The following is a 13,579-nucleotide window of genomic DNA, read 5'->3' on the forward strand; positions in this document are numbered from 1 at the left end:
CGACTACTGAGTCATGTGTTAAATTGTCCAGAAATAGTTGCCACTGAACGTTAAGAAAATACTAATCAACCAATCAAGGAGTTAGCATTAGGCTTTAATTGTGATTTCATGCAAATGTTAAGCACATTTGTTTTTTTTTATACAAACCACGTGAAAAAATACGCCAATCTGGTATCTGGACCATGAGTTGTGCGTTGTTGTTTTCCTATTTTGATCGTTTCATTTTCTGGTGGAGTAGGCTGTTTGGTATTTTTTGGGTCTTTGTACTGTCCAATATTTTTGGTAATTCCTGTGATCCATTTTATATATTGTCGTATGCCGTTTACAGTATACAGTGTATCTAATGCCTATACATTTCAAGCATATAGCTTCTTTCCTGATATTCAACGAGGCAATTTCATCTCGTATTCCATGCAACTCATGTCTAAATTATTTTGGGCGATCATTCCGCATAATTCTTATCATTAAGTATATTCCTCAACACGCAATAATATGTTTTATTTGTGTTTCCACGTCGTTTAGTTGATCTATACGCGTCATTTTGTTATATTTAGGGCTAAACGGAGTAGGCGATTTATGGTAAGTCCGGCATGAAAATCAAAATGATAAAAAAAATAGAAAATATTCGACACTTTCTATTGTACGAAAATTTCAAATAAATATTTCTGAAATTGCATTTTTGTCGTCGATCCCGTGCCGGTGAAACCATAACTATTACCAGAGGAACTAGAACCTTTAAAATCCTACTCAGTTTTCAGTCTTGTACAAAGCAGTGATCATAATCATATATCACATTAATATGTGTTAGTCCTGATAAGCTTGTAATATTTTCCACTGGATGTTAAACACTTATTAATGTAATCATCATTTTTTCGATGTTCTACTTAGTAAATACTATAAAGTAGAAACGAATTTAGAATATATTTTTACATAGTAATTCCATTTTGTAATTCGTCCTTTGACAAGTGAAACGTGTGTATAAAAGTTATAAAAGCAGCGCTAAATTTCTATGAGGGTTCTGTAGCTGATCTAATGCAAAGGTTAATTTCTGCACCTATCCAGCATATTCTCTTCTCTTCTACAAAAAAAAATTAAAACAACACGTAATAATTTAATTTTGGATGTAACGTGTCTTCTGATTGGCTGACGTTGTTTTGTTTATCAGCTCATAGACATAATTTAGTCATGTGACCGTTTTTTCATGGTTTACTACGGTTTAAAATGGAATTTAGAATTAAATTATAAGAAATGACTGTAATATTTTTTCTGTCTATTCGAAATAACATAAAAAATGTGGTGCACACTTTAAAATAACCCGCTACGCGGGTTATTCAGTGTGCACCACATTTTTGATGTTATTTCTTCATAGACAGAAAAAATATTACAGTCATTCCTTAAATAAAAATCATGCGTCCGAAGCTCTTTTCTTGATTTACCCTCATCATGAACGCTCAAAGCCGAATATTTGAAAGCCAATGGTGTGTAAAAACCGAAACAGTTGAAGAGCTATATAACCAAAAAGGGCCTTAAAAAAAGGTTCTTCCAGTTCCAATTTCCAACCTTTCAAACTGGTCGACCCACTTTCTATTAACTACATGTACTTTAAAATTGATGAACTATATATTTTTCTTTCTTCCTAAATGTACATGAAATTCAGCATAAAAAAGAAAGTGCGATTATTCAAAAGAGGGAAAATATACTTTACCAAGGGGCAAGTAAACCACTAGTAGAAAAAAAACAGAGAAACGCCATGACCAAAACGAAAAACAAGTAACCTGACATCGACAATTTGCAGAGTTCAGCTTTAAATGAAAAACGTGACCATCATTTGAAAGACTTTCGCGGTGTATACAATCATCATGCAGACAAGCAAATTTCAATAGAAAATATCTACAGAGAAGTACATGAATGCTTCTAACCACCTTATAGCCTTTCCCCCTTTATTTGTCAAAGTTATTTCGTACATTAAAAAGGTTTTTTTTTATTTGAATGGATCTCTTTGACTTTTCCCATTCCGCAGTAAAACGGAAGTGACGTCAGTTTGACTGTGCGGACATGATAATACGCAGCTACGTCAAGTGAGAAAAAGACTTTTAATCCGATGCCTCGGGTAAGAAGAAATAATTTTCTGCACGTTGAAGAACTCCTTTAAAACGTCTTTGACGGGTCCTTTATGGCCTATATGAAGCCACATTTCTGCTTCCTTCTAACATATCCTTTTTCAGCGGCAAAAAAAATGTATATCAAGGTAAATTATGTCTGATTTTTTCAGAGGCATGTTATGATTTACCGATATAATTATCATATACTAGTACACATTTAGCTAATACTAGAATTATATAAAAACATAAAAATATACTTTTTAATCTTATGACTTTTTATCTATCTAATAAACATCATATCTTTGAACAAACAATTGAAGATGATATATCTCTAATTTTTAACTGCTTTGAACTAGAAATTCGTGATTGATTTAAGTCATTAATCAAGATCTGTAATTAATACATAATTGGAAAGGATGCATCGTACCCATTTAAAGTCCTTTTTTATTAATTGACTGTTGATTAATGATAATGAAAGTTTCTGATAAGATAAAGAGACAAAATATCAAAAACAAAATGTAAGAAATGAAATGAAATAAAGATGTTAATAAAGATGATGAAAAAGTCTACACAGCTGACAAATGACCTCTGAATGAGTTTCAACAAGGAGGTTGTAACCTGCTCGGTTCCACATACTATAGTCAAAATGTATGATACTTGTCGAAAGATTTTTTCCTAGTGGACAACCAGTCCTTCAAACAAAAAAATTACAAGTGTTTAACTTAAAGCAGTCATTTCTGTGAGACAAAAAAAAAATCGGTTAAATAAAATGTAAGTGAAGATTAATCCACGAAGAAAAGGGAATCTCGAATTATCAAGGGGCATAACTGATGAACAGTAAATCGCCAAAAGCTTTTATATTGATATTTACGTCTCAACTGATCAAAGCTTTATCAACTCTGTACCATGTGTAGGTATTGTCAGTTGTAATCCGAATACTAGCCACTGGATTATTAACTATGAAATTTGGACTTTTACCACTGCTACCTCTGTAATATATCAAGATAACACATTGTAGCATATGAAAGCTGGAACTATATACACAATCAAATAACCTGGAAACCATAAAATTTCCCCAAAAGGTTCAAGGGAAATACATTTTGTAACGTCAGAACCTAAAAAGTTGCTATTGTGATTATCAAACTTATTAAACTTAATTTGATAGTTTTCATTTTTGTCCCATAATGTCAAGGCTAAAGATGAAAAACGTAATCCTCCATAATCATCGAATTTGCTTATTTTTAAATTAACAAGGGACATGACTTTATAAGCGCAAATTGTGACAAACGACAAACCACATCGGATCCGTAATAAATCATCATTAGTTTCCATCTTAATCTTGCAAAACCTACAAAACGATTGTTTTACAGATAAAAATATAAAAATATTATAATTTATACATTATATCAATTTATCAACATAATTATAGATATCGTTAAAACATCGAATGCTTGACACATTCTGCTTTTTAGGGAGGCCTTTTTGCTGCTTTTACTCGCCACAAGAACTTTATTATGAAAGAAGTGATGAATCTGTTTATGAAAAATCAGAAAACAAATATATTCATTCGATTTCAACTGGTCTAATAGAAAAATTGGCAAATATTACATGCATATCGGGAAGAGATCAAGTTGATGTGATATAAAATAGACATATAATCTGAACACAGAGGAAATGACGTCACCCTATACCAGTAGACACTAGATCATCATCGTTGCTTTTACTTCATTAGCGGATAAGTAGCATATATCAATTTTCAAGTCTTTAGTTTGACCCGACCAGGGATCGAATCCAAAAGGGTCTAGATCGATGGGTGGTCCTTCAGTTCTGTAATTCTTTAATTTGTAAGCCATTTTTCTCTAATCTTTATATTTTAGCACCTTATTATTCTGTAATCTTTATTTGTGTGCCCTTTATTCTGCACTTTTTTTCGTTGTTCTTTATTCTGAACCCCATCCAGACCCTCAGCCACGGACTCCCACGTTCGAGTTGAGCACACCACTACGAGACCACCGTGGTGGATAAGTGATTAAATAAGTTACTATCCAAAAGACAAAATAAGAGATGTTTTGCACAAAAAGAAGCTAACAAAAAACAAGTATATAAGACTTGATTTTCTTTTTTTTCCATTTATATAAGCAGAAGTCTTCTTCTGTGATTTACGTCTATTTGTCATCATGACATATTTCTAATGACCTTTGATGGACATATTTCTAATGACCTTTGATGGACATATTTGAATTAAATGATGACACCTTCTGTTTTTACGATGTCGTTTAGCACCTTATCTGTTTTGTGGCCAATAATTATGATAAACGATAAAAACAAGTGTCCAATACCAACTCGTCAAAAGACTACAATAAATGGCTATCATAGTAAAAATAACCGATGACCCCTGTTCGCTAACATTCAACACTGCATTGTTCCAAAAGAACGACATCCTTAAGCTTTAAAGTATCGTTATCATTTTTATTTGTCGGGCTTCATATCTCGATACCGCTGCCGATTGAGTGCTTGTCCCCGAGGGTAACATTAGCTCAAAAGTATGTGCTTCGGTATACTGACATAATTCATAATATACCAGTCATTTCTTAAATTCCCCTTTGATAAACATCTTTAGTCTTTAGTCTTGGAAAACACAATTTATTCATTATTTGCAATTCGATTTGAATTAGCTTCAACAGTAACTGTGCGTACAATTTGTCAAAATTTCCGTAATTATTTAAATCAAGATTTGAAGGACATTGTTAACCAAAACCAAAGTTTGTTATACAATAATTATCTTTTTGATACAAATTTCGTACGGCCTTCAACAATGAGCAAAACCCATACCGCATAGTCACTTACAAAAAGCCCCGAAATGACAAATGGGACAGGCACATACAGAATGTGGCGGAGTTAAACATGTCAGCGGGCGCCCATCCCTCTCCCTAACCTGAGACAGTGGTGTAACAGTACAACATATGAACCATCTATAAAAATCAGTTGCGAAGGGCTTAAACTCATCAGATCGAAACAAAGCAGAAAAACAGTCCAGACGTGGCAGGGTATTTATACATCCCTACAACAAAAAAGACACTAAGTACAGATCTGAGAGTACTCTAAGTTACTGACAGATAGTTCGAAGTTAATAACAACTAATAAAAAAAAATCATCTATCTAAGACTAAAACATCAATCAGCACACATCCAACATCCAATGGATTTAGTGTAAAGACGTCATTAACAGTCAGAGAAAAACATGACCTTGTGCAATGCCAAAATACAGGTATCGACAGATTGTATATAACAATAATATTAGTTTGGTTTTAATTTACTGATAACAAAATCAATATTTATACCAATAAAAAAAATATTAAAAGATCTAATTACAGTGTCGAATTGGTAACCTCTTTGAATAAGATTATTTAAAGGATCGATTAGTTTACCCGAATGATTAATTTTGGTTAGCGATGTGACTTTACAAAAACTTGAAAAAATATCAATATTGTCTTTAACATCAATATGTATCAATGAAAACCGTTTTGATAATATATGGATATATTTTATAAGGTTTCGTATTTTTAAGTACATACAATAGACTCCTTAATTATAAATTCTTGGTGGTTTTAGCAACTTTCTGACTTCGATCCTGTGGGGGAAACATATACATGTTCAGGGTAAATTGGCCCTACTCGATTGTTGATGGTAGTTTTTTGATATTTTCTGTTTAATATACTCACAGCTTTCTTTCGCATTTAGAGATTTGGTACAATTTAGAGCTTGAGATTTGATACAATTTAGAGCTTGAGATTTGATACAATCTAGAGCTCGAGATTTGGTACAATTTAGAGCTTGAGATTTGGTACGATTTAGAGCTTCAGATTTGATACGATTTAGAGCTTGAGATTTGGTAAAATTTAGAGCTTGAGATTTTGCACAGACACCCATCAAATGTTAACTATATTAGTGTCTGCAACAACAACAAATAAGAGTGCACACGTTAAATGTTTCGCCTGCTTTACTGACCATTGATTTTATGTTGATAGTCATAAATAAAAAGTTTTACTACAAGTATCACATAAACTTAACTTGATCCAGACAAATAAGGTCAAGGTCAGATAAACCAAGCCAGAAATACATGTACACCTTACAATCATTCCATACACCGAATATAGTTGGCCTATTGCTTATAGTATACAAGAAACAGACCAAACCATGGAAACTTTATATTGACCAATGAACCTTAAAAATGAGGTCAAAATCAGATGAACCCTGCCAGACATGTACATCTTATAATCATTTAATGCATCAAATATAGTTGACCTATTGCATATAGTTTATGAAAAACAGACCAAAACACAAAAACTTAACATTGAGCAATAAACTGTGAAAATGAGGTCAAGGTCAAATAAAACCTGCCAGACTGACATGTACATCGTAAAATATTTCCAGACACCAACTATAGTTGACCTATTGCATGCATACAGTATTAGAAAAACAGACCAAAACACAAAAACTTAGCTTTAACCACTGAACCATGAAAATGAGGTCAAGGTCAGATGACACCTGCCAATTGGACATGAACACTTTACAATCATTCCATACATCAAATAAAGTAACCTGTTGCTTATAGTTTCTGAGATATGGACTTGACCACAAAAACTTAACCTTGTTCACTGATCCATAAAATGAGATCGAGGTCAGGTGAAAACTGTCTGACAGGCATGAGGACCTTGCAAGATACTCACATACCAAATATAGTTATCTTATTACTCATAATAAGAGAGAAACTCACATTACAAAAATTCTTAACTTGTTTTTCAAGTAGGCACTGAACCATGAAAATGAGGTCAAGGACAATGGACATATGACAGACGGAAACTTCAAAACATAAGGCATCTATATGCAAAGTATGAAGCATGAAGATCTATCAACCCTCTGAAATTTGAAGCTCTTAAGTAGTTTGTTAATGCCGCCGCCACCACCAGATCACTATCCCTATGTCTCGCTTTCTTCAACAGAAGTCGCAGGCTCGACAAAAACCACAAAACAATGGGTAAAATCGTCTATCAAAGGCAATAACTCCTATGAAAGGTCAATTGACAATTGCGGCCGTGTTTGACTTATTTGTAGATGGTATCTTGTTGAATATTTATGCAATTCACAGTTTCTCTTTATTATAGCTTCGGAAAAACTGGGCAATCAAAGAGCATGAACGCTCCGAGGGATTTGATCGCCATTGTTTCCACTGAAATTAGTATTGATTTCTTTCTCAAAAATAATTCAACTGCACATGTATTCCTTATTTGATTCAATCTGAATATAGTTTTTCAACTTTAAAAAATAGCAAATCTCAGATGCAATTGTATATTTATAAGGGTATAATGTTTTTGACCCGTCCGTCCGTCTGTCAGTCTGTCCGTCAGTCCTGTTCTTGATATCCCAACTCCTCTGAAACCACATAACAGAATTTCATGAAACTTTGTATATAATAAGGACACTCACTGTTTTGATTTATGCGCCACTGATGAGTCTTATGTAGCCGCTGATGAGTCTTATGTAGCCACTGATGAGTCTTATGTAGCCACTGATGAATCTTATGTAGCCCTCATGAGTCTTATGTAGCCAAAACGCACTTCTAACTTACCAAATTATCTACAAAGTATCGTAGATGAGTTTGTGTTATCCTTGTGTTTGATGCTGTCAGTATAAAACAATCATCCTTTTTCTTCAGATGCAATTCTTGATCATGTTCAATGCTCATTACATTCAATGAAAGTTTGATGAAAATATTAATACTTACATTTCATTGATGTCTAAATAACTTTAACCTTAAACTATCTAAATGTTAACTGCAAACTAACAACTGATATGAAAATAAGGAGATTTGGTATGATTGCAAATGAGACAACTATCCACCCAAGTTCAAATGAAATGGATGTTTGCAATTGTAGGCAACCGTAAACCTTCAACAATGAGAAAAACCCATACTGTATATATAGTCAGCTATAAAATGCCCCGACATGACAAATATGAAACTATTCAATTGAGAAATAAAACTAATGGCCTAATTCATAACAAAACAATTTACGAAAAACAAATATGACAGACATGAACCAATGACAACCACTGAACAACTGAGTCATTTACATTTATCAGTAAAATACTAAAACAAGTTGCTTTCTTTAAAAAAAGAAAAGCAATACGTGAACCCGAGATGGGCTGACTTGCACCAAAAAAATGTTTCTGATTTTTTTGGGCTTTAGATTTGAAATAATTGACTGAATAGAATAAGGTACTGGTGATGTTAAAACACCTTTATTGAAAATATGTAATTGTGTGTAGATTCTTACACAATTCATTTAAAAGCACTGTTGGATTTTAGTTGTAAACAGAAAAGACTTAGTGTATACTATATGAATTTACATTTTAAGGCTTGACTATTTTATTCATTACTTGGGAGTGTACATCAGTTTTTCTTCGTGTTTAATATACAAACAGAGTCCTAATCCTATTCACTTCTTAGTTTCTGCAACTGAATGTCTAAAGCAAATTGCACAGACCAATCGCAATATAAATTTAAGCACTCAGTTTGCTAAAATAATCTGGATGTATTTCATCTGTCATATCTTCATATTTTGTTTCCTTGGTGGCATCAATTATTCTTATAATCATTATTGAAGCTGTCGTCTTTACTCATGGTAGATTCTGTATATAGAGAAATAGAAAGTCCAATTTCCATATGAAGTGTAACTGTGGCATTCAAGTTATAAGACGATTTTGTATTTTGTTTTTGAAAGCAACACACCAGCTCCACTAGGACCTCTTATATACTGAAAATTATTTTGGTCTTTTAAAACATCTTAAATTTTAAGGATTTCCTGAAGTTACTTTAATCAATCCGAATATTCTATAGGAAAAACTTAGTTCTGAAGAAGTTTTATGAATACCCGAATATGCTCTCAAAAAAAACAATTAGTATAAAAAAGATATGTACCCTATGTAGATATATAAAATTGTATAGATACCAGGATTAAATTGTTGTACGCCCGACGCGCATTTCGTCTTCAAAAGACTCACCAGTGACGCTCGAATAAAAATGTTAAATAAAGTACGAAGTTGAAGAGCATTGAAGACCCAAAATTTCAAAACAAAGGTTTTGCAAAATACATCTGCGTTAATATATTTATTCCTTGGGAAGAAAATCTTTAGTATTTCGAACATTTCAAAGTTTATAATAGGACAGTCACTCAAAAAAAGAAAAAAGTAAAGAGAAACAGCTATAGGTCAGAATACCTTAACTTATGATGACCATGATTCAACGTCAAATGTCCAGCTCTTACTGCCGTGTCCTGAATTTAGATAAGAAAGGCAAAACTTTACAGTACGCGAGTGGAATTAATATTTATGCATGCACGTTGTTTTCTTGCGCAGCTGAAGCAATAGTAATTGGAAATCATACGCACTTATACTCTGGATTATGATACGCATTTGCGTCATCACGTATATTCATTCTAGGCTCAAATCTAATGCTAGTTGAATTCGGATATCTAACTACCTACCTCAAGTGTTTTGACTCCGGATTCATGGGCATTTAATCCGAGATTTTTGTAAACGCAAAAGGATGTAATATAATGTAAATAAACCAAGACGGGTGTATGATAGCTGGTCAACACAATGAATACACAATTTTCAAAATCGCACCATATTGAAAAGATTGAGATGCTATAAGATCAAACTATTAAAAACAAAACAAAAGCATTGAAATTTAATCAACATACATTCATGTTAATGAATCATTTCCGAATTTTTTTAAATATAATATCAATATAAATAAACATTCAGTATTTACTGATGAAAATTTTATTTATTAAATCAATCTCTTCTTCAAGTCTATATATTTCCATTATATGAATATATTGCTATACAAAATATAAGCAGATACTTATAAAACCATATTAAAACAAAATTGAACAATTAACGTATTAATCAAACGATTATTGTAAAATATTTAAGACGTTTTTTGTGAGATGCAAGGATTTAAAATCGTTGTGAAGTATTTTTTCATTCACTAAAATTTATATTTAACTAACTTATGTGTACCGGAATCCCTGATAATTTGTGCTCATATGTTGCTTAAAATATTACATTATACATTATATTCTATTAATAATGACAAATTAAGTCTTAGTTTAAACTTAATAATGATATTGAATATTTTCTTGGTCTGTTAGTGTATTTTAATGAAATTAAATATTTTGACAGAAATATCGTTTTGTTTAATTATAATTATGCTTTCCGACCTCAGATAAATATTCATTACAGAAATATCGTTTTGTTAATTTCCTTCAAGCTTGCTTTTACATAATGTCACGTGGTAATAATCAGTTTATTCTGAGACATTAGAATACTATTCCCAGGTTTATTGTCACAATGCTCAATACACAATAGCACGTAACGTCGTTGTATTAAATACCACACACACAACGCGCCCAGGGGCCGTCTCAAAGCTTAAATTATATAATTGCGTTATCATTATACTTGATATTTAATAAACATTCTGATTATTTCGTATTATTAAAAAAGCATATGTTCTGCCAAAATAGGTGTCAATATCTAATAATTTTTTACTGCAATCTAGTTTTCATTTTTTTTTTTTTAATATTACAATCTACAGATGTACTTCGATTGTTGAACTATATACAATGTCACGTGGTAGCCTATCCATAGAGGGACCGTATCAAAGACATAAACAACTACCTGTATAAATGACCGAAACTTTTCGAGACGTTCCGAGAATCTTGTTTCCGAGGATATCGAATGGCCCATAGAAGCTTCCAAAACTCGCCAATATATAAGCGTGAACCCCTCAGGGGGTTCACGCAAAAATTAAGATTAAAAAACAAAGAAATAATTTCAAAATCTTGCTCTGGATACTGTCTTTTGATCATGAAGAACAGATACATTTTTCCCAATCCAGGTAGTTTTCCAAAATTCCATGAATTTTGGAAAAGTCATACTAATATTTGAAAAACTTAAAATTTTAGACTAAAAGTTAACAGCAAAAAAACTCCAACCAAGTCCGATTTTTAATTATACACATACAAATGCAATTATTTTCTTCAGAATTTTGCTCTGGACACTGTCTTTTGATTATTACAAGTCTTCTATTCGACTTGAATGGAATGGTCTATCCATAAATATACCACCGGTAATCTATTAACGACTGAGTTCATTATAGATCTACTCAGATTTTTAACAAAACAGGGATAAAAGCAAATAAACACATCTGATGATTACTTACATATTAAAACATGTTAAATGAATTTGACTTTTTTTTAAAACATTTGATCAACCGTAAGCAACAAGTGGCATGTTGTTTCTTAATAGCGTTGATAATATGGAAGGCTCCATTTGGGCTGAGGGGGTGTTCTACTTCTACTTCTACCATTACGCTGTCAAGTTCAAGAAATCTACGCATGCACTTATAATCACATCAACAAACAATTAGAATTATGTTTTAATTGAGAACAACATGTCAACTGTGGTTCTCCATTTCTTTATGGAAGTTCAATATCAAAGTTTTATAAAGGTAACATAATAGGAATAACACCACTTCAGTACTTGTCTGGCGGAAACAGTTTTATTTCGGAACGACTCTCGCATTTTTAAAAAACAGCGGAATTCCCACTGTGACGTGATACTAAATATATAAAACCCTAAATATAGATACTGTTAATGCTGATTAATTTTCCGTATTGTTAAATAACCCCAAATAAAAAAGGGAGATATCAAAACATATGAGATTATGAGAAGAAAATTAATGGAAAGTTGTTTTAAATTCAATCGGTTTGTTTGTTTTACTCATTAAAACAGAACAGTATTAAGAATCTGAGTTGTACCTTAATATAAAGCACAAAACGGTTGACGTGAGAGCCTTGGACGGAGTCACTGGTAAAAGTCTACAGAATGCTTAACAGCAATCGTATCCCAAAAAATCGATTATTTCAGCCATGTGGATGTTTTTATTGATTTTATTTTGCTGATCAATTCTATTCTCTTAAGATTCTCTCCATCTTCTACAGTTCTGTAAAGAAATGCCAAAAGTGGTTAAAAATCAGCCCCTCAAAGACAGAAATTAATTCCTACAAACGGTCAATTGACACTGAGACTACTATGTGTTATAGTAGTCTCAGATTGACAATTTCGGTGAAGTTAACTTATTTGTAGATCTTTTGGTCTGGTCATTTTTACTGTTTCAAGTTTCTCTTTATCAACAATAGTTTTCAAGAAAATAACCAAACATGCGGATTTTGCTATAATTGGACAATTCAGTTAAAATGGGTTGTCCAATTTTCCTGAAATTTTCCGAGTAGATACACCTTGACCTACTGATCAATTTAAAACCTGTCAGTTTTGCTCTACCTGCTTTAATTTTTGATACAGCCAAAACTGTAGATAAAATTTTTTAAACAAGATTCCGCGGGGAGCATTCAGGTTTAGTTTGGTAATATTTGGTCCAGTATTTTCTTCAGAAAATTTTAGGAAAAGTCCATGTCTACAGTGTGCACGGTATTGAATGACAATGCACATAGCCATACAGTAAAACATGCATTAACCAAATTTAATTCCAAAGTCCCTTTATACAAACATATATTTTAATTTATTTTGAACAGGGTTGTATAAGCCTTACATTGACTAAAGAAAACTCTGTCGACTTAATAGGAAAACTCACCTAAACTGGATTTGTTCCAAAGTCGCTTTTTATCAATGTCCAAATATTTTTAACCTATAAAAAATATTTTTTCTAAAGTCCCTTTATACCAACATCAATGTATTTTCCACCTGTATTTATTAAACAACGGTCTTAACAGAACCAATTATTCAATCTTTCAGGGGTTCTGGTTAGACAAGCTTCATTGTATACTAGTATACTAAAAGGGCTTTTAGTCTTAGTTAGATACATGATATTTTATTAGTTGTTTTTGACTTTGATATAGATTTCAGTAATGCGAGTACTCTCACTGTACTTTGTGTCTTTTTTTGTTTTTGTTGGTTTTTTTTTTGGTGTGCATTGTATTAGCGATCTGATTTTCATAGTTTGTTCTTATGTTGTACTGTTACACCACTGTCCCAGGTTAGCGGATCCCGGAAGGATTGGTACAAGCAAACATGTTTAACCTCGCCACATTCTTTTTGTGTCTGTTCAAAATCTGAAGCCTGAATATTTTTTTTTTCGTTTATTGTTTTGTACATAAACCAGGCCAATAGATTTCTCTTTTGAATTGTTTTACATTTGTCATTTCAAGGTCTTTTATAGCTTACTATGTGGTTTGGGTTTTGCCTATTGTTAAAGGCCGTACAGTGACCTATTATAGATGTTAACTTCTACATCATTTGGTTTCGGAGGTCTCTGATGGAGAGTTGTCTCATTGGCAACAAGAAATGATTGTAACAGGATGCTGTTACGAAGTCTCCCAAACGAAGCACCAATAA

Source organism: Mytilus californianus, unplaced genomic scaffold, assembly GCF_021869535.1.
Source record: "Mytilus californianus isolate M0D057914Y unplaced genomic scaffold, xbMytCali1.0.p SCAF_8, whole genome shotgun sequence".
Lineage (NCBI taxonomy): Eukaryota > Metazoa > Mollusca > Bivalvia > Mytilida > Mytilidae > Mytilus > Mytilus californianus.